This window comes from Erpetoichthys calabaricus, chromosome 10, assembly GCF_900747795.2.
Source record: "Erpetoichthys calabaricus chromosome 10, fErpCal1.3, whole genome shotgun sequence".
Classification (NCBI taxonomy): domain Eukaryota; kingdom Metazoa; phylum Chordata; class Cladistia; order Polypteriformes; family Polypteridae; genus Erpetoichthys; species Erpetoichthys calabaricus.
Window position 1 is genome coordinate 106,121,763 of NC_041403.2, and position 27,206 is coordinate 106,148,968.

At 36.7% G+C, this 27,206-nt stretch overlaps 1 protein-coding gene across 2 annotated transcripts in view; it reads left to right on the forward strand.

The window, feature by feature from the left end:
- Positions 1-13,837: 13,837 nt before the first annotated feature.
- The window catches only part of zbtb46 (zinc finger and BTB domain containing 46), a 166,701-nt gene continuing 153,332 nt past the window's right edge, over positions 13,838-27,206 (forward strand). The window contains exon 1 of one of the 2 annotated variants that reach the window (XM_028811712.2): positions 13,838-14,075. The gene's annotated coding sequence lies outside the window, so the exon portion shown is untranslated. The remainder of the gene's footprint in view (positions 14,076-27,206) is intronic. The other variant, XM_028811710.2, reaches the window with a different exon arrangement.

The window sequence follows — 27,206 nt, forward strand, 5'->3', positions numbered from 1 at the left end:
CTCCACTTGGGGCAGGATCTCGCTACCAACCCTGAGAGGGCACTCCACCCTTTTCCGGCTGTGTTCACGAGTGAGGGAAGAATGGAGCGTGAGATTGACAGGCGGATCGGTGCGGCATCCGCAGTAATGCGGGCTCTGCATCGGTCTGTCGTGGTGAAAAGCTGCAAGGCGAAGCTCTCAATTTACCAGTCGATCTATGTTCCTACCCTCACCTATGGTCATGAGCTATGGGTAGTGACCGAAAGAATGAGATCGCGAATACAAGCGGCTGAAATGAGTTTCCTCCGCAGGGTGTCTGGGCTTTCCCTTAAAGATAGGGTGAGAAGCTCAGTCATCCGGGAGGGGCTCAGAGTAGAGCCGCTGCTCCTCCGCATCGAGAGGAGTCAGATGAGGTGGCTCGGGCATCTGATCAGGATGCCTCCTGGACACCTCCCTGGTGAGGTGTTCTGGGCACGTCTAACCGGGAGGAGGCCCCGGGGAAGACCCAGGACACGCTGGAGGGACTATGTCTCTCGGCTGGCCTGGGAACGCCTTGGGATTCTCCTGGAAGAGCTAGAAGAAGTGGCCGGGGAGAGGGAAGTCTGGGCATCTCTGCTCAAGCTGCTGCCCCCGCGACCCGACCTCGGATAACCGGAAGAGGATAGGATGGATGGCTTCCTCCTGACCCGAAAGCAGCGGCAAACAGCAATAGAATATCACACAGAACACAGTAAATGTATGATATTCCAACTCTCTGCACATTTAGAATCCTTAGATTTATACTTGATATCACTTTCATGATGAAATGCATTAAGGTATGTATGTTACATTTTACAGATAAATTGTTAATTTCGTTTAAATAATGAATACTCTCGCAGGGAGTCACGTTGCTGGTATCCCCTGCCTGGAGTTTACATATTTTACTGCAGGGTTTCCACAGTGTGCTTCGGTTTCCTTCCAAAGATATGTAGATTTGGTGACACTAAAATGACACTAGTGTATGTGAGTGCTTGTTTTCACCTTGCGATGAGCTGATGCCCTGTCTAGGGATTGTTTCTGCTTCATGCCCAATGCTTGCTGGAATGGACACATCCCTGGATTGGTGGATTTAATCAATAAACATTGTTTTCAGAGATATTGCGGTAAGGTGTCATCGGAATTTAATGGGTGTTCCAGGCAATTCACAACACAGCAAAGCCGAACCTGTTCTCACTGTGATGATATCTCGCACTGCCACCTAGTGGATTCTTCCAGATTTACGTCAAGTACACATGCAAGTATAAACAGTAAAATGCTTGCATAGAAGGAGCGTCCGCTGGAGCATGTGTTGCGTCACATGAAGTATAAACCTGGCCTTACAGTCCATGAACGCAGCGGGCTGACACCTCGAGTGAATGTGACACATGACTGGCCTCATTCTGCCAATTCCAGGCTTTCTCTGACCATCAAAGACTTACAGAGATACACTAAAACTGCAGCCAAGAACATGCATTATGGCAAAATAACAGAAAATGACCATGATAACATGAGAGATTTGTTCTCTGTAGTTAATAAACTACTTCAGCCTGCATCTGGCCCAACTACCTCCTCTACTGAAGTCTGTGAAAAATTCATCCACTCTTTTCCTAATAAGATTAAAAATCTAAATAATTCAAATAACACAAATCCATTATCCATTTATCTTTTTCCCTGTATTCCCACTCCATCATGGCCCTTTTCTTTTTTCCTTTTTCACCGGTCACATCTGTATTTGTTAATGACCTGCTATGTAAGATGAGACACTCTACTTGTGTAATGGACCCCTTCCCAACCACACTTCTTATATCCTGCTGTCATGTCATTTGTTACAACAATAATAAATACATCCCTTGACATTGGCTTTGTGCCAGCCACTTTTAAAACCACTTCTATAAAACCAATGTTAAAAAGTCTGGTGTTGATGCTGACAATCTTAACTTTCAGCCTATTTTTCACTTACCTTTTCTGTCAAAAGTTCTTGAGCATGTTGTAACTTCCCAACTCACCAATCACTCAACTTCTAATACATTGGTGGAACTCTTTCAGTCTGGTTTCATTGTGCAGCACAGCTTTGAAACTGCTCTGCTTTGAGTAACTAACGATTTGCTTACGGCACCAGACAAACAGCAAACCAGCATATTAATTCTGTTAGTCCTCAGTGCAGCATTTGACACTGTCAAATGTGACATTCTACTGACCAGAACGGTGAACATTCTGGGTATCTCTGGCACTGCTCTCCATTGGTTTAAATCCTATCTGACTGATAGGCAAGAGTTTATTAGTCTTGGCAACAGCAGATCCAGCTTAGCACCAGTCACACAATGAGTTCCTCAGGGCTCTATCATTGGCCCTCTCCTCCTCTATATCTATATGTTTTCCTCTTGGCCATATTATTTGGAGTGGGTTATCATTTTTATGCAGATGACAGTCAACTCTATTTTAATGTTAAAAGTGAAACTTCATTAGAGCTTTCTTGTCTCACAACTTGCCTCAGTGAAATTAAAACCTAGATTGAGCATGACTCTTCAAAATTAAATTGCAACAAAACTGAAGTCCTCCAAATTTCCACTAAAATGCAACTTAAGAAAATGAGCTCCTTTTCAATCACTGTTGACGATGATCTATTCAGGACTTTTCTAATGCAAGATATCTTGGTGCCATTGAACCACTGGTAGTTCACTGTCGAAATGCTTATCAGATATAGGGGATTATCAGAAAAGGACTTGAACAGAAAATTTCTGTATATGCAGATGATATGGTACTGTATATACCAGATCCACAAAATCCTGTGCCTGCAGTCTTAACAGCACTTACAGAATTTCAAAAGATCTCTGGTCTCAGAATTAATTTGAATAAAAGTGTGCTCTTTCCAGTGAATTCACAAGCATACAATATTAGCTTGGACACCTTCCCTTTTATCATTGCAGATCAGTTTAAATGCAATGGGGTAAATATCACAAGTAAACAAAGTTCTTTATCAACAAAATTTCCCATTCTGTATGGAAAAAATTAAGCAAGACTTGCAACCCTTGGGATTAATAAAGTATCTATCTATCTATCTATCTATCTATCTATCTATCTATCTATCTATCTATCTATCTATCTATCTATCTATCTATCTATCTATCTATCTAACCATTCATCTCACTCTAGCTGGAAGAATTAACATTGTTAAGATGAATATCCTTCCTAAGCTTCTCTTTTTATTTCAAAACATTCCAATATACATCAATAAATCATTTTTTAAGTAATTAGATTCAACCATAACCTAATTTATTTGGAACGTAAAACATCCACGTATTCAAAGAGCGACCCTATAAAGCCCTAAGGCAGAAGGTGGCATGGCTCTACCTAACTTTCAGTTTAATTACTAGGCAGCAAACATACAAGCTATAAAAACTTGGACACAAATAGATGAACATACACAGGCTTGGTGCGCAATAGAAATAAAATCCTGCAGTACTTCTTTATATTCACTGCTTTGTGCCCCTATTAATGCAAGTTATTGCCGATATACTAATAACCCAATTGTGCTTCACTCACTCAGAATATGGAACCAATGTAGAAAGCATTTTAAGATGGAGAATCTTTTATCTGTGGCACCTCTGCATGAGAACCACCTTTTTCAACCCTCGCAAACATATGCAGTTTTTAATATCTGGAAAACATTTGGGATTAATTACTTAGAGATTGATCTTTATATAGACAACATTTTTGCATCCTATGAACAATTACATTCCAAATTTAACTTTCCAGCAACACATTTCTTTCACTATCTTCAAATCAGAAACTTTGTTAAACAGAACCTGCCCGATTTTCCTCATCTCCCACCTTCCTCTATGCTGGAAAAAATATTGCTCAGTTTCGAGGACTCAGACAGAATTTCTGCAATACTGTATTGTAAAATTATTTTACAGTGCTTCCCTTTCAAAGATCCAAGAGGACAATGGGAATAGGATCTCTCACTCAACATATCAGAAAAGGAGTGGAAGGTAGCAATGCAGAGAATTCACTCTAGCTCCATATGTGCAAAGCATACAATTATTCAACTCAAAATTATATATCGAGCACATCTGTCTCGCTTAAAACTGCCCAAAATGTTTCCAGGGCAAGATCCAACCTGTGAATGCTGCAATCAAGTTCCAGCCTCACTGGGTCACATGTTTTGGGCCTGCACCAAATTAACATCATTCTAGACAAAAATTATTAAGTGCCTTTCAGACAGCCTTGGTGTCACAATCCCTTCTAACCCATTAACAGCTGTGTTTGGTGTTCTTCCAGATGGGTTTAAAGTGGAGAAGGACAAACTGTGATTGTCTTTACTTCACTATGGGCGTGTAGACTTATTTTGCTAAACTGGAAGAATCCTAACTCTCCTCTTTTAAGTCAGTGAGTAACTGATGTTTTATATTATTTGAAATTGGAAAAAAATCAAATTCTCACTTAGAGGATCTGTGCAGAACGTTTTTTTTCAAAACCTGGCAGGATCTAATCAATAATATTTTAGAATAAGCTCTTAAAGCACCGAGGAAGCAGATTCTCTTCCCATTTCTTTTTCTTCTCCATTTATCTTTATCCGCCTATTAAACTCATCAATGTATTCATTTTTACTAGCTTTAAGTTTTACTCCGTTGGCCATGCTCTCTTTCTCAGGGGTGGGGGTTGATTTGTTTTCAATCCTATTTTTGTAAAAATTGATCTATTTGTATGGAATGATTACAATAAAATCAATAAAAAAAAAAAGATATCTTGGTGCCATTTTGATTCCTCCCATTCTTATCCTACCCACATAAACCACATTAAGAAACTTTCTTAGTTCCACCTCTATAACTTATCCCATGTTTGCTCATTCCTCTTCTTTTCTAATGCTGAGAAACTTTTATCACATCCCACATTGATTATTGTAACTCCCTACTAGTAGGTGCCCCTTCAAATCTTATATCACAGATCCAGTTGATTCAAAACTCCGCTGCAAGAGTCATCATACACACCAGCAGCAATGAGCACACTACACTCAACCTGCTTCTCCTTCACTGACTCCCTGTGTCTTACATGATTAATATAAAATTCTGTTAATAATCTACAAAACATTCAATGGTCTTGCACCGGTCTACATTATTGAGTCCATCACTATGCTCCTGTTCTCCCACTAAGGTCCTCTGATTCTGGCAATCTTATTGTGCTTTACACTATAACCTGCACTCTATGGGCGGTAGGTCCATCAGCAGTATAGTGCCCAGACTTTGGAATGACCTCCTTTAATTGGATCAGCTGACTCAATTCATTCTTTAAAAAAAACTTACCTCTCTGCCCAGATGCTTGGGATAAATTCTGTGTGTTACACAACAAATTATGTTATTTGTTCAGGCTTTTCTCCTAGTATTTTACTCTGGTTTATTTTTTATATTGTATTTAATGCTTTGTATATCCTGTATTTATCTGATTTGATATTCAATGCAGAAAATATTTGTATCCAATGTTACATATACCCTGCTGCCTTGAGCATGGGAAAGGCACTACAGTGTGGCAAAAAAAGTATTTAGTCAGCCACCAATTGTGCAAGTTCTCCCACTTAAAAAAATGAGAGAGGCCTGTAATTTTCATCATAGGTATACCTCAACTATGACAGACAAAATGAGAAAAAAAATCCAGAAAATCACATTGTCTGATTTTAAAGAATTTATTTGCAAATTATGGTGGAAAATAAGTATTTGGTCACCTAAAAACAAGCAAGATTTCTGGCTCTCACAGACCTGTAACTTCTTCCGTAAGAGGCTCCTCTGTCCTCCACTCGTTACCTGATGGCACCTGTTTGAACTTGTTATCAATATAAAAGACACCTGTCCACAACCTCAAACAGTCACACTCCAAACTCCACTATGGCCAAGACCAAAAAGCTGTCAAAGGACACCAGAAACAAAATTTTAGACCTGCACCAGGCTGGGAAGACTGAATCTGCAATAGGGAAGCAGCTTGGTGTGAAGAAATCAACTGTGGGAGCAATTATTAGAAAATGGAAGACATACAAGACCACTGATAATCTCTCTCAATCTGGGGCTCCACACAAGATCTCACCCCGTGGGGTCAAAATAATCACAAGAACGGTGAGCAAAAATCCCAGAACCACACGGGGGGGGGACTAAGTGAATGACCTGCAGAGAGCTGGGACCAAAGTAACAAAGGCTACCATCAGTAACACACTACACCGCCAGGGACTCAAATCCTGCAGTGCCAGACGTGTCCCCCTGCTTAAGCCAGTACATGTGCAGGCCCGTCTGAAGTTTGCTAGAGAACATTTGGATGATCCAGAAGAGGATTGGGAGAATGTCATATGGTCAGATGAAACCAAAATAGAACTTTTTGGTAAAAACACCATACCTACTGTAAAGCATGGGGGGGGGAAACATCATGCTTTGGGGCTGTTTTTCTGCAAAGGGACCAGGACGACTGATCCGTGTAATAGGAAAGAATGAATGGGGCCATGTATCGTCAGATTTTGAGTGAAAACCTCCTTCCATCAGCAAGGGCATTGAAGATGAAACGTGGCTGGGTCTTTCAGCATGACAATGATCCCAAACACACCGCCCGGGTAACGAAGGAGTGGCTTCGTAAGAAGCATTTCAAGGTCCTGGAGTGGCCTAGCCAGTCTCCAGATCTCAACCCCATAGAAAATCTTTGGAGGGAGTTGAAAGTCCGTGTTGCCCAGCGACAGCCCCAAAACATCACTGCTCTAGAGGAGATCTGCATGGAGAAATGGGCCAAAATACCAGCAACAGTGTGTGAAAACCTTGTGAAGACTTACAGAAAACGTTTGACCTCTGTCATTGCTAACAAAGGGTATATAACAAAATATTGAGATGAACTTTTGTTATTGACCAAATACTTTTTTTCCACCATAATTTGCAAATAAATTCTTCAAAAATCAGACAATGTGATTTTCTGGATTTTTTTTTTTCTCATTTTGTCTCTCATAGTTGAGGTATACCTATGATGAAAATTACAGGCCTCTCTCATCTTTTTAAGTGGGAGAACTTGCACAATTGGTGGCTGACTAAATACTTTTTTGCCCTACTGTATGTAAATAAAATTTATTTATTATTATTAACATTAACAATACATATAATGCACTCTTCAGTTCTGTTCAGTATATAACTGTGTACTGTACTGGAACTGTTTTGCTTCTGTACATGGGTTGTGGACAATCCACTAGAACTGCAGGTCTAAAATCTACCAAAATTTAAAACTAGGGGGCTCTGCCCCCTGTTCGCTTCGTTAGCCAACCCCCCGAGCGGGCCCTACTTGCTAGTCATTTCCCGGATCTGCCGATTGCGACAAATCGTGCTCTGCTTTTGGATAAACATGAATATCAACTCTGTCTTTGATATCTCTGTCTTTTGAAACTATAATCACTGACAATTTGTTGATTTATTATATATGCGAGCATGATCTTTTGGATTCATATAGAAATCCAAGAAAACTTCTTAGTCTGTGTTTTTCAGATAAATTTCATGTAAAGTAAGATACTTTTGGATGTATGGATTTGTATCCATTATTGGCTGTAGAATTTCTAATACATCCGATCGTTTAACTCTTTCGATTCTATCTTGCATCGCTTCTCCATGATCATAAATATAAACCTGACCGAATTGTGGTTTCTTTGAAATTAAACTTGTAGTAGCTTAAATTGTTGCAGGACCACAGATTCTCATAGTGTATGGTCCTGAATCGTGTAAATCTACGTTTGAGCATTGTATGATGCGAACGTGAACAAATTACTGTAGATTCGGAGATTTTGCCTGCAGTGTTTGTTGAATTCACTTTCACCAAATAACAAATCTTTTATTTCTTGGTGATATGCCTCTTCATTGGGAAGAAACACTACTTTTCCCTGATGGCAATACGAATTAGACGATCTACAAGTCTCCGAATTAAACTTCAAAGCCGACCAATATCCACATACTTCTGTCATATCGCCTATGTCCATATATTCGATCTCTTTTCACTGTTTTGTTATTTCATCGAGTAATAATTTCCATTTGTTAGCACTAATGCGATCTTTACTATCAGTTTTTTGAGACTTTTGAATTTTAGTACATCCACCAACGTTTTTAGTGCATGCGCCAATGTATTTGAACCTCTTTACGACGTTCTACTTTGTCTTCGACTCTTTGTCTTTTCTTCGTCTATTGTTTGTCTTTTATTTCCACCCCCGCTTGGACCTGTTAGATTTTCAATTCATCTCTTGGCACTAAGTCTCGTCTCTCAGGACATGAAATTATCTCTCTGAAAATGTCTTGTCTCGTCCCAAGATTTTTATATCATAGAGAGGTGTACTACTCTTCAAACTAGCAACATATTCAGGCATACAGTGACTCTTAAAGCCACATACATTTGTCGTGAGCTAAAATCCTTTCTTGGTTTCTCTCTGTGTTAAGTTTGCAAATTTTCCTTCTGTAGGGGTTCTCAATGCTGTTATTCCTGTCAAACCTAACTCTCAAAAATGTGTTCAGGATTCAGAAAGAAACAAAAAAACAAACATGCTCTCGAAACAGGTCTGAGGCCACTGAACAGACCTCACCAAAGACAACCTCTTCCAAAACTCAAATGGCAGGCTTCCAGCTTGTAGAGGCCCAAAATGGGGCTAACACTTTTAAATAACGATAAGTTCAAAAATATTCTTAAAGGACAGGAAACCCCATTTAAAAACCTCTGGTTCCAAGGAAAAAAAAAACAAACCAAAAGATTCTTTAAAGTATGTACTAAATGATTCAAAAAGAACACATAAGAAGCAAGGCAGGTCAAAAAAGAGTAGTACCTTTAAAAACTGTAGCATTATAAAAGAAAGCAAGGAAAGAGTTGGGGCATCTCAGCAGTGAACCCCGTTTAATTGAGGATAAAAAAAATATCAATAAAGAAACTTAAAGGTCAATGGCCACAGCCAAATTGTACAAGTATTCAGGCTTATCATTTGAGCCTCATCACCTGTCCTCTCTCGTCAAACAAAGAACTGCCTCTTCTGGTGGCTGGTGGATTTATATATTGTGGAACCTGGAAGAAGCGGCTCTTCCCAGAAAAAAGAGAGAAGTAACCTCATTCGGCTTCTGAGCATTCTTCAGTACTGAAGAGGAAAGGGGAGAAACATTAAAAACCACACCCTCTTTTGGCGTGATGTGACATAGCGGCTTCGGAACTGAAGAGGAGAGAAGACATCATTAGCAATCGCAGCCAGAGTGTAAGAATATGTGCAAGGAACAGAATGGACTGTAGTCCAGAGTTTGTTCCTGGTTTGTGCCTAATGCTAGCTCTGGTCACCCAAATCGCTCAGTTGGAATAAATGAGTTTAGATAAGGAATCATTGTGTATGTAAATCTTTACATCTATTTACATTAAACTTTATTTATCACATATTGGACAATTTCAGTATGTTGCCCTAGTCCATCTATAATGAATGTACAGATTCTAAAGTATCTCAGCATCAATCCCAAGGTTGCAGGGAGCAACAGTCAACCATGGCAGCATTGGACACAGGGCAGAAATTAGCTTGACCTGGATTTATCAAAGGCAGACATCTATTATCAAAGTTTTAATAACTCTTTAACATAATATGCAACCCTAGAGTACCTGAGGTTCCAGAGTTCATGTTAGCTCTGTATGATGAAAGAGGTGTGAGGCCTCTGAAAGGCTTCACTGGCCAAGCCATGCCTCATTTGAAAAGGCCTCACCCCAGTGGGCTTAATTCAAGCTCCACAGGCCTGCCTCAAGCTTTGCAGACCCAAAAAGGGGAATAAGCCTCAAGAATAAACTTAAATGTCCCAAAAATAAAACAAAAGCAGCACAAAAGGAGAAATACTTGTATTAAAAGGGAAAACAAAGAATCTTTATGAATAATGGATTTATTATCAAAACAGTAAATACAGGGAAGTGCTCAAATATACAAAAACAGGCAAAAAGGGACTTGCCTAGAAAAGGCAAACAAATCCTTACACACAGTCCAGAAGAATGGTGCAAGAACGCAAGGCAAAAAAAATAATAAAAACGAACACCCAGCAATAAAACAATACTCACAATTATCCCACTGTAAATAAATGAGCTCCAGGAATGGTGATGTCAGGGTGGCTCCACCCCTGGGACTCCACCCACAAAGAACAAGGAAAATAACAACATTTAAAGGATCAGTGCACAATTAGAGAATTACCATTCAAAAAACAGAAATGACATTAAAAATTACTCAAAATTAAGAAAACAACAACAAAATGTATGAAAACACATTAATCCATGACAACCTGGATCAAATTACAGTCATATGAAAAAGTTTGGGAACCCCTCTCAGCCTGCATAATAATTTACTCTACTTTCAACAAAAAAGATAACAGTGGTATGTCTTTCATTTCCTAGGGACATCTGAGTACTGGGGTGTTTTCTGAACAAAGATTTTTAGTGATGCAGTATTTAGTTCTATGAAATTAAATCAAATGTGAAAAATTGGCTGTGCAAAAATTTGGGTACCCTTGTAATTTTGCTGATTTGAATGCATGTAACTACTGTCAAAAACTCGACACAGTGTCATAGAAAGATTTGGGGCAGCCACCCGTATAATTGTTTTCCTTGCTGCAAAAGTCGTTTAAATGAATACGGCACTGATGTGCACACAACCGAGTTCAAAACAGAACTGAAGGAATAGAGAAAAGGTGCAGGCTTTTAAAGGGGAAGACAGGAAGTGAGATCATAGGGGTCATGCTCATGAAGGTCTTCAGCCATTGGTTCGATCCCGGGCGTGACATCACAGGGGCCAGAACCGGCAAAGTCTTATTCCATAGGCTCAGTCCCATAAGTGACGTCAAGAGTGCCAGGTGGAATCTCCCGTGAATGGTCTACAGGAAAGATAGAAAAAGAGTCAGTGCACTCTGCCACATCCCGGTATGCCTCGGAACTGCCCTTACTCAAGCCCTTTAGCTGCCTCCCATGCACATGTGTGTGACACTGCTCAATACTGATTACTTGCAACACCAAATTGGTTGGATTAGCTCATTAAGCCTTGAACTTCAGAGACAGGTCTGTCCAATCATGAGAAAAGGTATTTAAGGTGGTCAATTGCAAGTTGTGCTTCCCCTTGACTCTCCTCTGAAGAGTGACAGCATAGGATCCTCAAAGCAACTCTCAAAAGATCTGAAAACAAAGACTGTTCAGTATCATGGTTTAGGGGAAGGCTACAAAAAGCTATCTCAGAGGTTTAAACTGTCAGTTTCAACTGAAAGGAATGTAATCAGGAAATTGAAGGCCACAAGCATAGTTGCTGTTAAACCCAAGTCTGGCAGACCAAGAAAAATACAGGAGCGGCATATGCACAGGATTGTGAGAATGGTTACAGACAATCCACAGATCATCTCCAAAGACCTGCAAGAACATCTTGCTGCAGATGGTGTATCTGTACATCGTTCTACCATTCAACGCAATTTGCACAAAGAACATCTGTATGGCAGGGTGATGAGAAAGAAGCCCTTTCTGCACTAACGCCACAAACAGAGTTGCTTGTTGTATGCAAATGCTCATTTTAAAAAGGCAAATTCATATTAGAACAAAGTGCTTTGGACTGATGAGACAAAAATTGAGTTATTTAGTCATAACAAAAAGTGCTTTGCATGGCGGAAGAAGAACACCGCATTCCAAGAACAACACCTGCTACCTACTGTCAAATTTGGTGGAGGTTCCATCATGCTGTGGGGCTGTGTGGCTAGTTCAGGAACTGGGGCCCTTGTTAAAATCGAGGGTTGGATGAATTCAACCCAATATCAACAAATTCTTCTGGATAATGTTCAAGCATCAGTCACAAAATTGAAGTTATGCAGGGGTTGGATATTCCAACAGGACAATGACCCAAAACACAGCTCGAAATCTACAAAGGCATTCATGCAGAGGGAGTACAATGTTCTGGAATGGCCGTCACAGTCCCCTGACTTGAATATCATCGAAAATCTATAGGATGATTTGAAGCAGGCTGTCCATGCTCAGCAGCCATCAAATTTAACTAAACTGGAGAGATTTTGTATGGAAGAATGGCCAAAAATACCTCCATCCAGAATCCAGACACTCATCAAAGGCTATAGGAGGCGTCTAGAGGCTGTTATATTTGCAAAAGGAGGCTCAACTAAGTATTGATGTAATATCTCTGTTGGGGTGCCCAAATTTATGCACCTGTCTAATTTTGTTATGATGCATATTGCATATTTTCTGTTAATCCAACAAACTTAATGTCACTGCTGAAATACTACTGTTTCCATAAGGCATGTCATATATTAAAAGGAAGTTGCTACTTTTAAAGCTCAGCAAATGATAAACAAAAATCCAAAGAATTAAGAGGGGTTCCCAAACTTTTTCATATGACTGTATATTCCAGCAGAGCAGCCACTGTTCATACAACAAATATAAATTGAATTAAGTTAAATTCTGGCTAACCTATTTACTTTAGTACAAAGCATATACTAATACATGCAATTTTATGAATCTGCAGATTTGCAGAAATGCCTCAGTGGTTATGAGTGGTATCTAATAAATCCAACTTCCCAAGTTTGAATTACACACTTAATTGTTTGGAGACAGCATGTTCTTCCAGTGCCTATCTAGGATTTTTCTCTTGACTTTCCTACCAAAAACTGTAACTTTGCACATCAGGATGACTGTCAGTTCCAAAATGGCTATGTGTTAGTGTGTGTGTGAAGATGGACTTGACTATCACCCTGCCTAGAGTGGTTCTGCCTTGTGCCCAATGCTGCTTGGCTGGGCTCTGGCCAACTAGATAGATAGATAGATAGATAGATAGATAGATAGATAGATAGATAGATAGATAGATAGATACTTTATTAATCCCAAAACTATAACCATACTCTGGATTAACCAGGTTTTGCTTTGCTTTGTATGCTACAAAGTTATAAGCTAAATGAATAAAAGTAAGTATATAAAAGTAAAGCATATGAATAATAACAAAAACTTAAACAAAAGACAAACAAAACTTCAACAAGGCAAATGAGTTTTTATTAAGAAATATTCAGTTCATTACTTAAGTCTGCAAAGAAAGAAAGAAAGTGAATTAATATTTGCTTTTAGGTTTGCTAAAGCAACAGGTTGCACGTCTTAATTGTATTAGATTAATGCAAAATATGCTTTACATTTGGATGGAAATTATACATTTTTTAAATGTTACAATTTATTTAGCTTATATGATTGATATTGTAGATTAGGTTCTATCTTTTAAAAAGGATCTGTACAGTACAGCTACCCTGTGGTTGCTTCAATTCAATAACCCATCATTTAGTTATATCATCATTATAGGCAACCTAAAGATTCAAAATATTCTGTCCATCTACATGCAGCAGCCTGGAGAAGGTCAACAAAGCAGCCATTACCTGCAATCACGAAGATCTGCTAGAAGGACTAACTGTATTTAGGGCCAGGGAGATTCTACTTTCTGAATATTGACACTTCTCCGTTGTATTAGTCTAAACGGGGTTACTGTAAAAATAGACGAGCAGCGACAAAATAGGCACAGGATTATAATTTTACCACGAGCTAGAAGACGCGACACTGACCACGTAACAGGCAGCGTTCCTCGATGTGCCGCTCCCAGGTAGACGTCTCTTCCCCGCTGCGCAGATCTCGACACTCAGCCTTGGACCTAATGACAATGTTGCATTACCTTGTCACTCACATTAGAACTATCCGTACGCGGTTCTTTCTACCCAGCATGCTGTTAGGTAAATGAGTGTGTCCATGTTGCCTCATTTCCTGTATTTGAGACATTAGAGAGAGAGAGAGAGGGTGAGGGTGAGAGAGAGAGAGAGAGAGAGAGAGAGCGAGCGAGCGAGCGAGCGAGCGAGAGACAGGGGTGGGGGGGAGGTTGGTTCCTGATACGGAGACACAGAGAAGGCAGGGGAGGAAGGCAGAGAGAAAAGAGGGGAATTACATTCATATTGAGGGACTGAAAAGAAGAAGAAGAAGCTTGCTGTTATTGTCAGCCCTCATCGTCACACCATACTGCTCCTGGACTGACGATTTAATCTACACCCAGATCCATGGGTTAACAGGTAAACTAATCGACATCTGTAAATTTTCGATACGATTATTTTCTTTTTTGGGGGGTAAATGAGAGATGTGTTATGTGTATGTTGTGAACGGGGTTACTTCTTTATGGGTAATATTTTATGAAATAGTTTTGCACAGGTTGCTTACCTTTGTCACTCGGCATCAGGTGGAGCTCGTTTCGTGCTGTAGACAACAGTATGTGGAACTGCGCTTTATTTTGTTATTTATTTATTTATTTACTTATTTTTGAATAATCATGGATTTAGTGCGATACCTATTGCAATTGATCTCAAAGAACAAGTTAGCTGCCAGCAAGAGTTTATTTTTGTTGTTCGGGTCCATCCGATTGGCTAAATGAGAGATTGCTTTCAATATTTCATGGGAAGAAGAAACAATAAATAAAAACAAGGCATATGAAGCCAGTAGCTGTGTTGTGACAGCTGTTTTCGTGCCGGGCGATCGTGACATTAGTGAAGAAACTACCTATCAGCGCCAGGCAGTAAGTCAAGGAAGAAGCAAGGCACATTATAACGAGAACAAATATTTTAATAATAATAATTATTTTTAACATCTTGACAGTATAGCTATCACGGAGGAGCAGCACACACGGCTATACACCTTTGACGGGTAAATGTTTTGAATGTACAGTACGCGTGTGTCAGTTTTCCTTTTTATTATTTTTTAGACTTAAATCGTCGTTAACTGGGGGTTGGTTGCCTTTGCTCTTAACCCGACGCCCTCTCATCTCGTACGACTTTCTGATATGTAGACTGAATAAGGTAAATCCACAGTTTTTGAAGTTTCATCATCAAACCCTCATTAGTGTTACATGATATGTCCACAGAGCCCAATCCACGCGTGGTCCTGTCGTGCTATTTAAACGGAAAAAAGCTGAAATCTGGCAAGGGCTTAACCCCCCCCCTCCCTCGCCTAACCTCCTAAAGGGGAATTTCTCCAGCTGGAAATTTCTGCTGCGTCAACACCCTACCCTACTACAACCAGAGAAGGGAAGGGGATTTCACTGCTTGGGCTCTCTTATTTGTGTTTTTATTTAGCTTTTCGGAGCGCATTGGTCTTTACCAAGCACTTCTTGGGAGTTTATACAAGTGGCATTGAAGTGCCACGGCTGAGTATTACAAAACCGTGAAGGGTTTTTACCCCTGATTTTTTTTTCTTTTTTGAATGTCTCCGCTTGCCTCTGCCCCCACAAACCGGCTAGCCTTGGCTGACTCCATTTTACATTCACTAATGTACCTAATGGGGGTGTGTGTGTGTGCGTGTGTGTGTGTGTGTGTGTCGGGGAGGGGTGGGGTGGGGGGTTAGACCTGGCATTGAAAATAAATATATAAATAAGGACGTAACACAACGCAGAAGCCGACCTGCTCTCACTCCACATGTTTATGTAACTGATCTATTTGAATAAGTTTCTGACACGTTGTTCTAATTTTTGACAAGTGTCTTAATTCATGTTACAAAAGCTCAGACAAAACGCGGCCGCATGAGCACTTGGCAGTTAACCTATTTAACCGAGTCAGTTTTATTTCTTAGTTTTCAGTTGCGTGAAGAAGAGGATATTCACAGTTATTTTCTATGTAAGACCCTAAGCGAAGATGTTATTTATATTAATATACATATAAAAGCTGTAAGCAGGTACCTCATTCATTCACTCAGATGTTTTTCAAATAAATGTACTTGCCGTTTAGTGCATCTTTAGGTGAGGGACAGAGGTGTGCAGTGTGTGCGTGAATTCTGTAAACACACACACACAATACATTTAAACTTACTTAGATGTACTGTATATGCACACAGATATGAGTAATAAGTAGGTTTATATGTATCGTGTTCTTTTCTATACTGTTTAATACATACATAACAAGGATGCTAATCCTTAAGATAAGTGATTCTTTGTACTTTGATTAGTGCCTGCCCCTCATTTCCCATTCTTAAAAGTCTTAAAATAAGAAAACGGTTGTGAAAACGTTGACATTAGTATATACTGGATTTATATGCAGGAGTGTTGTGGCATATGTGTAATATACAGTGTGTACTGTATGTATAATATGCTGTGTAAATATTAGGTACAAAGCATTTAGTCATGGTGTTCCCATTATATATACTGTACATGTACAGGTTTGTTGACAAATAAATAGCTATATATGCATGATATACATGCCATGCAACCCTGAACTGGATTAAGTGGGTTTGTGAATATTATAATGTTACATTTCTATGTATAAAATATGGAATTGGATTTTGCTCACTCACAATAGATGTTGGTGTTGATCCAAAATGAATAAAATCATCTAGTTCTCCTATTATGACAGTCATAAAGCAGTTTGTGATTTTTGGATACAGTGCGTTAACATTAATAATACAGGTGTTGGTACTTTACATGTATGGAGGTCCTTTAGGAGATGAAACTTGGTTTAACTGAAGTCAGTTTTATACAAATCTTAAGAAAGGAATTTGTTTTTTAAAATGATACTATTATTTTCAAAGGTGGTTAAGGCTAGGGCTTGGTTAAGTTTAGTCAATCAAATTATAATCTTTCACTTCATGTGGCAGAAATTGACTTACCTTCTAGACTTCTGAAAATCATTAAACATTTTGAAGGCAAAGATTTCTAAAGCAACCACCTGCTTATGTTATTAAGGATGACCAAGCATATTATTGTATTCTGTATACTTCTAACTATATTATATCTTGTTTTTACCATGCTCTCATTATCACTTTATGTAATTTACTAGGGGGGCAAGACCCGAAGGCACCCAACCCCCAGTTGCGGCCAGAATATTAGTAAAATTTGTAAATGTACAAAAGAAAAATTATAATTTACTGGAGTCAAAATCACGAAAGTCTACAAATATTTATGAAAAATTATTTATTATTTGACGGAGTAAAAATCATGAAATGAGAATAAAATATTTACTCTGTTACCGATTGGAGTATTCCTGTTAAACTGAGGTCCACTATGCTTGATGAGTATTTATAAGAGACTAAATAAATGATCCATTCGTTTTAACTTACAAAAACCAAGACTTTCTTGATATTTTAGTTTATAATTTAAAAACAGAATAAGAACAAGACAATCTAACAACATTACATTAAAATTCGATAAATTCTGAGAAGAATGATATCAAACATATATGTGTAGGTTTTAAAATAAGCCAGATTTAAAGCGTGACAAAAAACGTTGCACAAAATCGTTGCACTTTTAGGCTTAGGATTTTATATATAGAGAGTAGATACCATTTACTATATTTTATATGGTTTTTCTATAGAAGAAATTCCCTGCTGCTGGAACCCTAACATATACTATTGGTAATTACTCTTTATACCTACAACTTAATAATATGTTTTATTTATAAAGGGCCTTTCCCATGCTCAAGGCTCCATCTACTTTGGATACCTGTGTGGTTCTGTTCTTGTTTACAGTACAGAGTTTGTAAATTCAACACATATAAACTGACCTGATCACCATGGTGATTGCATGCACATCTGTGCTAATATAAGGACCTGTGATGCCAGCCATCCCACTGAGCCAAAGCCTCACTTATAGCACTGGTGGCATGTGTTACCTCCGTTTTATGATGTCTAGACCTTTTGAATGTGTTTGGAATCGCCTCATGTCCACTTTTTGCTAGCGGAAATCAACATTTGTATTTAAAAATACACATCATTCTACTTTTTATCTTAAAGAATATGGAGAGTACTTAATATCCAATTCAAAAATCAGTTTAAAATTTATTTTTCTCATTGCATACATTTAGCTGTTGTATGTTTAAGCCGTCATGAACATTTTTGCAATCAGTGATGCAGTTATGTAAAATATATTTTTATATATTTTAGTTATTAGTATTTTTTTAAATAGAACTTTCCAGAAGGCAGAAATACAGTACTGTACTTTTACAGTTATATATTTTAAAATTACATGAGCTTGTGTCTTTTTGAATGCAAGCACACGGTGTAACTGCCGATAAAGCAGTAGGTGTGGCATAGTAGTGTAGTGGGTAGTGTTGTTACTTCACAGATCTCACACCATAAATTAATTTTCAACTTGGACTTTTTCCTGTATTGGGATTGTATATTCTGTCTACATTTCTGTAGGTTTTTTTTGGGTTCTAAAGATATTTATACATTATCTGCATGTTCTTTCAGAATCTGTGTGTTTTTTTTTCTTTTAATGTGGCTAGGGCATTTTGGCTATATTGATCATTCTAATTTTGCCTTGTATGTGTGTATGTGTGAATGTTAGTCTGTGCATGAGTATACAACACAAATGACCTACACCTTGACAAGGTTTGGGTCTAAGGCTCCAGTCCATTGCAACATTAAAAACTGGATGTGTCAAGGAAATAATGTGTCACTTTTCCATATATAAATAATATGCTTTTTAATATGTGCCTACAGCTGAAGTATATCAAAAGTCTTTTTCTTATTGCTCCCATTGTTTACCAATATTGAATATTATATTTACAACTGAAAAGAATTTGATATCTACAAATGATGGGTTTTATTTAGAAACCAAAATAAAAGCACAATTTGTTAAGTAATTTTTGAATAGGTGTATTTTTGGTGATTTATGTGTACTGTGTTTAAAGATTCATTTAGAAGATCAGGTATAGTTGGTTTGATTAAAGCACACATTTGTTTTAAACTGTGCAGTAGTTGGCAAAAAAATGAAAATAAGATGTATAAATGCCTTTTATTATCTACAACAATTCACGTGGAGATGGGACAATGTTCAATAAACCAGGTGAAAGGAAAATGCCTCCACTTGTAGTAAGTGACAATCATCATATTTCATTATATTAAAGAAACTGAATATGGGACTTACTTACATTGTTTTATTAAGTGTTCATCACAGAGAGTGCACAATAACAAATTGTTAGTGCTGCTGGTCCATGGATACAGCACCCCAGGTTAGAATCCTATGCCTGGTCATTGTTTGTGTGGACTCTGCAAATTTCCTCTATGTGCGTGAGATCTTGTCATTTAGTTAGTGACTCTAAATTGGCACAAGTGTGGTCCTTTGTGCTAGTTGTGCCCAGCAGTACACTGGTACTCTGACCAGGGTTGTTTCTGTCTAATGAATAACACAGCTGATGCAGGATCAGGCACACCCACAACCCAGAAATGGGGTGTAGGACATAGGTGTTTATCTCCAATATTGGAGGTTAGCAGTGCTGTAGAACTGATATTGATGTCTTAATTGTAGACTCTTTTCTGTTTTAATAAAACTCAAGGATGAATTAACTTTTTATTTCTTATATTTCTCATTTTCTTTATACTTTAGATTTAAAATTGCCACACCGGTGGTGCAGCGGTAGTACTACTGCCTCGCAATAAGAAGATCTTGGTTTTCACATCCCGGGTCCTCCCTGTGTGGTAGCGCTTTGCGTAGAGCAAAAAGCGCTATATAAATGTATGAATTATTATTTTGATAAGTAGCCTTACTGCATATGTTGTGCTGTCCTAGAAAAAGGTATATGTACGTTTTTCATAGAACTTTAAAGACTCCCATTCCATGTTTATTTTCTAAAATATGGATTAGTGTCACAGAACCTCTGCTGATGTAAAAAGCAGTTTTTTTTTGTCCTGCTGAGATTTGTATTACTTACTTGTGATAGCTGTTCTTGTTCATTGCAAACCTCTACCTTTTTAAAAGCAATTTTTGACAAAAGATATATAATATACAACCACAGATACCGAGACCGCCTTGGTTGTAGTAAAGTGCAGGCGCAGTCACTAAATAAAGTTCTCCAAGGAGGAAATTTTGAAACAAAAACTTACCCGCTTGTCTTCCCTTTACAATTGGTGAATCTGTGTAAAATTTGGCAGTGATAGGTTCAACAGTGTGGTTTTTGCCTACTAGAGGAACATACATTCAACTTTATACATTAGATTAAATGTACTATATAGTCATTACTAAACAAGCAGGTCAGAGAATACATTTATTTTTTGTGTACACCAAAAGAGAAGACTAATATAATAAGTAACATATGTCCAAATGTGATTAATTATGTATAAGCAGTGTAAGTTCAGGTATAGGGCAACAGGTAGTCTTTGTAAGCAAAGAATTTTTTTAAAAGCAATTTCTGAATAAAATGCTATCTCAGAAGAAAAATTTGTAGCCACAGTTAATATCCAAGACTGAGACTGAGCAATCTACTGAAAGTAAGAAACTAGTCAAAAAGAAGGTAACAAAAACCTAGACATCAATAAATGGAACTTGCAGAACTGAAAGTTTCCAGCATCTGTAGTCTTTTAGGAGCAGAACTGAGGCTTGTGGGTTAAAGTGTTACACTAGAATGTGAATTTCATGTGGAAATAAGAAATAAACTACTATCCATTTTGTGTGCAAAAAATAACTTCCTATAATGAAAAAGCAGGTATTTTACTGAGATTTTTAGTGCATTTGTTTAGGTTTCTCCCCCAGGTGTGAAAGGTACAGGTTAAGTAAAGTATTGTTCACAATATACAACTTTTTCAGAGATTTTCAGTTAGAGACTTCATTTACTTAATCTTAGTTAGACAGGAGCATGCTCACTCCCATGAGCAACATGGACTGTGACTCACTCCAATAAAATCAAAAAGGTTTGATATTTGATTTTGTCTTAAGTCATAGGACTAGGCTCCTGTATGTGTGCAAGAGTTGACAACCAATGAGCTTTCAGTCAGAAATACAATCCATACAATGCAGCTACAAATAAAGAAGAAAAATAAGTGATTTGGACTACAAAAACAAAAGGGAGACTAGTCTGTCCAGTATCTTTTGTTTGTTTTTGCACAACAGAATAGAAACCTTCATATATCCAAAATCACTTTGTGACAGAATGCTAATTGGCTGTCAAAATATTACAACCTCACAATACTTTGCTGTGCTGAGAAGTTGTGAGCAGCCATGTAATCTATCATCCTCTTTGAATCTTAGTTCTGTAATCTGACATCCTCAAGGAGATGAGGATTCAGCAATTACAGTTGTTGAGTTTGATGTGGTTTCCTACTAGTAACCATGTAATATGCAACTAATATGGCAACTTTGGGATTTAAAATGTGCATCTATTTAGATTGCTGTAAACATAGATTAACAAAGGTACAGGTTTTTTTAAACTTCATCAATAGACACTATCAAAAGATTTTGACTATGAATATTATTCTAGACTAACAGATGAAAAAAATCACCCTTGCCTACTATTTTGATCTGATGATAATTTCATAGACTTGAGCTGTTTTGCAAAATCCCTAAAAATATTAGCAATACATATTTTTTGGAATTTCTTTTCTAATGCAACTTTTTATATTTTACTTACCCATGTAGTTTGTCTTTTTGGAGAAATTAAATAAGAAAGATTCTCATAGATGGGATTGATAATAGGTGACCAAAGCTGCACGGTAGCAAATGATATGAAAAACGTCCATGTAAAAAAGAAATACCCATGTTACTTGTGTCACCTAATACACTTCTTTTATACAGTTTCTTCTCAAAACTTGCAAAATTTATGTATTTTTACAAAAATATTGTTAAAGAGTTACTTTCTGAATTATTTGCCTGTATGTTAACAAGAAACTCAGAGTCATGGGAGGGACTTTTTCATCAAACACAGCTATTGCCAGAGGATGACCATTGGCAAAAGCAGTGTTTTAGTGCCTAGGACCCTAATTATACATTCAGTAGTATGCCAGTAGGGAATTACTTTTCATTTGAAATGTGTACCTGCTTATGTAGATTATGTGTCGTTGGCTGGGTACAGTTAGAGCTTTTGGTGTGGACATATGCATTTGCAACAGTATACTCTGTTTATCCTGTAATCAGACAGGTAATAATCACTTTGTGCTTGACTGAATCAACATTGATTTCACATTTCAGAATCTTACAGAAAATAAAGTGTTAGTTATTTCTTCCAATGAAAGTCATGTGCAAGGTATCTTATTGGCAACAACTCACATAATACTGATCATTGGACTTAAGCATTTGGTAATATGATTGTAATTTAAAATACTGAAAGAGATGAATCAGCATGTTGATAGTAGCGCAGTCTGTTACATTTTAAATAATTTAACACATTAAGTTTTTGTCACTAAACTAAATAAAAACACCTAGTTTGGTTTATGTTGGATTAGTTCAACCAGTAGGTGCAAAGAATAGGATTATAGCAACAGAAAGAAAATGCAGCTGTTTTTCTTTAAAAAAAAGTAATTTTGCATAGCAGTATATCTTATGCCTAATAATGTGTATGCATGATTCAATTATTTTTATAAGTAATATCCAGACATAAAGTGTTTTAAAGTGTACACTTTTGTGTAAACATAATCTTTGTAACTAACATACATCTAATTAGATGTTTCTACTTGGATTATATTTTGTGAATCCTCTAATTCCAATACAGGGTTATAGAGAGCCACACCAGAAACTAACCTGTCCGTTTGCAAGAAATTATCATATAGACATACTCATCATATGCCAGGTTTGTTAAGAACTGGCAATCAACCTTGCATACATTTTTTAGGCTTTTAAAGAAAATTAGAGTACTTATAAAGATCCCACACATAATCTATAAACTCGCACAGAGTGGGAGGGCCAGTTTTTGAACCAAAGGTTGGGGAGAGGTGGGGCAGTATTATTTCTTCCTAAGTGAAATTGGACCATACCCATAAAATGTAATAGTTTTCTATTTAAAATTTAGAAGTGTTTAATGTTTTTAAATATTATGTTTTCTTAAGAAGTAAACTGAAATGTGCATTACTGTATTTGGTGTTGTAATTTCATTCCTGCAGGAAATATTAACTTGATGCATGAAGAGTATATCACAGATAACAATACCATTATTCTTTAAGCTGTGAATAAATTATAATAACTGAACAGACAGAAACATCTTTGTTTTTTCAGTGTTGCAATATACTGTGATTAGAAAACATATCTTTGTATTAAACAGATGAAAGTATAATACATATATAAAGGTTTAAAGATGCTTTAAAAATTATGAAACTTTATTTGTTATAAATTTCAGATAGTAGATTATTTGCAAAATAATGAGGAAGGAGAAAATAATATGTAGTATGTGTCAGCAGTCAGCACATCCATCCAGTGATTTTTTAGTTAGTGCAGTGGGGAGTGAGGTGGGTTCAAAAGACTGTTATTGAAAGATTATGCTTTTACAATAGTAATTAGCACTTCAGAAATGAAAGGACAAAATGTTTAAAATTGATATAAGCCATGAACCCTTGTTCTTATTTAATGACTGGTTTCTATTAATAAGTTTGTTGTTCTAGTAATAGAAATGTATGAATTTACAGAGAAAAAATGAACTTAGTAAGAGAAATCAAATTTTAATGTATTTTATTTATATTTTGTTGAAGAGTCTGATTTTGCTAGTGAAGACATCAATACATTTTAATGATTTGTGCAATGCAGGTTTTGGCTCAGAATTGTGTTTGATTTTGTGCAAAGAACTTATATATGTCTGCTACAGATGAACAGTTGCATTTCTCATTTCAGAAGTAGAATATTTTTATATATATATTTTTTTATTACAAGTTGCCTGAAGAAGGGACCTAAGGTGCCTCGAAAGCTTGCATATTGTAATATGTTCAGTTAGCCAATAAAAGGTGTCATTTTGCTTGACTTCTCATTGCATCAATTATGGCTAACACAGTACAACACCCTACTACTATTATTCTCTACTGAAATCTTATGCATCCATCCATTGTTAAACCTACTTAATCCAGGTATAGAACTGCGGGTAGCTAGAGGGTATCCTAGAAGCATGAAATAATGCTATGACCAAACATTGTTGTGATGCCTGTTGGGCAGAAATTAGTGCAACATGTTTGCACAACATATTATTGAGAGAGTTACCCGAAACTGTGTCTTCCTTTTAACAATGATGATAGCATAACTTTTTAAACTTAATTGTCTAATAACTTTTTCATCACAATCTTTCATACAAAGATTAGAAAACACAATTATGTCTAAGTATGTAGATACACCTTAAATAATTTTATTTTAATTAGCTTATACTTTGCATAAATAATGTACAGATTTTATTAATTGTTGAAATAATTAATTGCAAACAGTTTGTTGATTGTATAATAGCAGCAGTATCTGACCTCTCCATAAGGTCAGAGACGAGTGTTCTCTTTTTAAGGACTGCTAGGAGGAACTATAGATTGTTGAATTTTATGCCTTGCTTTTTTGAGGGTGGTTACAGTTGGTAATCTGTAGATTATCATGCAGTGAATGTGGGGGAGGAGAGGAGGTGATGTATTGGGGAGAGGCTGAAATGAAGACATGATACTATTATTAGATCCTGCATGTGAGTGGAGAGTCTTGCACCAGTTTGGAGAAAGAGTTGGTAGATTTAATGATGATCCTTTTTTCTATTTTTCTAGTGGGTGTGGATAAATTAATAGTGATCAGGTGGATAAATAAGTTATTTTTTCAAGGGAGATGATGTATAAACATTTCAAGCAAAGATTTTGTTCAGCTCTGTGAGGATTTACTACAATATATGGAAGTTCGACTTCTTCGACAATTGTTGCAGTGTTCTTTGTAAATAAAGTTCGACTTCTTTGACAATTGTTGCAGTGTTCTTTGTAAATATGTAGAACAGGGAGGGCCACACTTGGGTAGAGGTGCAATATTTTTTTCCAAGTCCTGCTAACAGTAAACAAGTAACCCATATTTGTCAGAAGACAGTGGAAAGCTATAATACTCCTGCCAACACAGATACACTGTGGTGAAGGTAGTAGTGGAAATTTATACCTTACTTTGAAGTGAACACTAAATGTATAATTCACAATACAATACAATATAAACACATTGTGTGCGATTAATAAAGGTGATTGTTTTATTCCCAGACCCATTTCTTACAAGGATGCATCTCTTTTATGAATTATTGGTCTCTGTCACAATAGACTTGAATCATTTTTCTTTATTTATTTTCATCGTTTTACTCAAATAGTATTCATTTGAAAGTGTTCTTACTAATTGCACTAAATTTAATAATAATAAATAATAGTTAGGAAGATTACCATTAAAAGTATTAACATTCAGAGATTAGCACAGTCATTTATAATGAAAAGATCCTCAATTTAACTATTTATAGGACTTGTAGGGCAATGTAGGCATAATTAAAACCTAATTTTATACATAAAAAATACATACAGTACCTTCATTTTATACATAAAAACACTTGGTAATCTTAATCGAAAGTTAAGTCACTGAATTCAGTAGTTCAAAAGATGGGGAAAATAATGAACAATGGCTTTACGCAAGGTGATTTAAAAAATTATAAGCCCACAGCCACATTTTGTTACATTACATATAGGTTTAATTGAATAATTATTAAATATTCCACCATACTGTGTTTAGAGTGGTTTTTAAATAGATAAACATGAATAAAAAAATAAATAAATACATACGTAAGATAAGCTTTATTTCCACTACAACCTGATTTGCATTTACCCTGAGCAAGCTTCATGGCTTTGCATGTAAACTATTGCATATGTGGTACAATACTTTACACTTCAGTAGAGTTGTAAAACAGAACACTGTTTGAGTCAAAATTTAAAAAAAATTTTAAACCTGACCCAGAGCAGTCCAAAATACAATATTATCAGATTCAATCCAGACCTTTTATGAGTACTTAATGCACAAGTTTAAATCTGTTAAAGCCCAATGAAGTAAAAAAAATCAATAGTCATTACTATATTTGTACATTTGTGTACATGTATATGCAAGTGTGCACGTTAACAGAGCCAGTACACCTGTCTTAGCTTTATCTTTTGATATCTAAACAGAGGTCTTTCCCTGACTCTGAATCACATAAAGCAAATCATCATGCAGTGGAACTGAAGGAGTATTTTTTTTTTTTCTTTTTTAGATCTGGTGTTTAGTCAAGCATTTAACTCTAGATGCTTGCTTGTAATAGGCTTGAAGGAAACAAAACCAAAAAATATGGAGTACATAGAATTACATTTTCCTTTATAACCGAAATGTTTTTCTCTTATTCTGTTAATTTAAAAGTATTTTGGAAATTTCCTCTTTTTTTAAGATAAGGAAGACAGAAGTTTAGAGTTAAGGATGTTATCCTTGTTAATCATTGCACTGGAGAGTGGTGACCTCATACATGTTGATTAGCATATGCAAGTAAGAATTTCACTGTACTCTGTATATGTGATAATAAAGCTATAAGTACATAGTGCATCATATGAGAATAATCAGTTGTGGCATCTATGGAGGCAAGTAAGAATTACATTTAAAGAATAGCTTATTTAAAAATTAAATTGATCAGTGAATTCTTAATAATGGCATCTATTTGCAAACCCTGTTTATATTGCATGACAAGTTTTTTCCCTTTTTTCTGCAAGGAGGGAAAACAAGGAAGCTTTGGGAGTTTGGAGGGCTATGTGGCAGAGTGTTCGCGCTTGTCTGTCTGAAAGGCACCAAACACCACCACATCTTACTGATCAGTAACCATGCTGCCTTGTTATAAGGAAAAAATGCTCTGCATTGCTAGCATTTATACCACAATTCTTTCCAAATCAAATAGTATCAAAATCTGTTCCATCCAAAGTTGCTTGTTGTATAACATTTCTGTGTTATTTTATGAGCTTCTTATGAAAGGGTAAGTTCTCATTTTTATTGTCCTGTCAACAACAGCATAAATAAAATGACTACTGTGTCCCAACTTCTTTTTATCCCATTACTGTTAACTAGTCTGACAGCATACTCAAAAGGACAACAGTCTTGGAGGTGTTTAAAATGGGTTTTGACTTATAGTTTAATTCTTGTGCCCATATAATTTGGTATAAAAGTAAATAAAACACATAGGTCTGGGTCACACAGAATGTTTTTCTTCTAGTTGGTTTTTAACATCCAGAGAGACTATAAATGCAGTATATACTATATGTTTTATTTCTTCTTATAACTGCTTGACAAAAATTTGCTTATTGTTGTCAGAAATCATCAATACCCATTATAAAGGCATACAGGCTAGACATTGCTCCCACCAGATATTTATAATGAAGCAATGGGCTGACTCAGTTTCTTTGTTTATACAGAGGGAAGTGGGTTCATGAGAAGTGCTTACAAAACTTGTCTCTGCCTTGACCACACTTTGTTTCAGGGA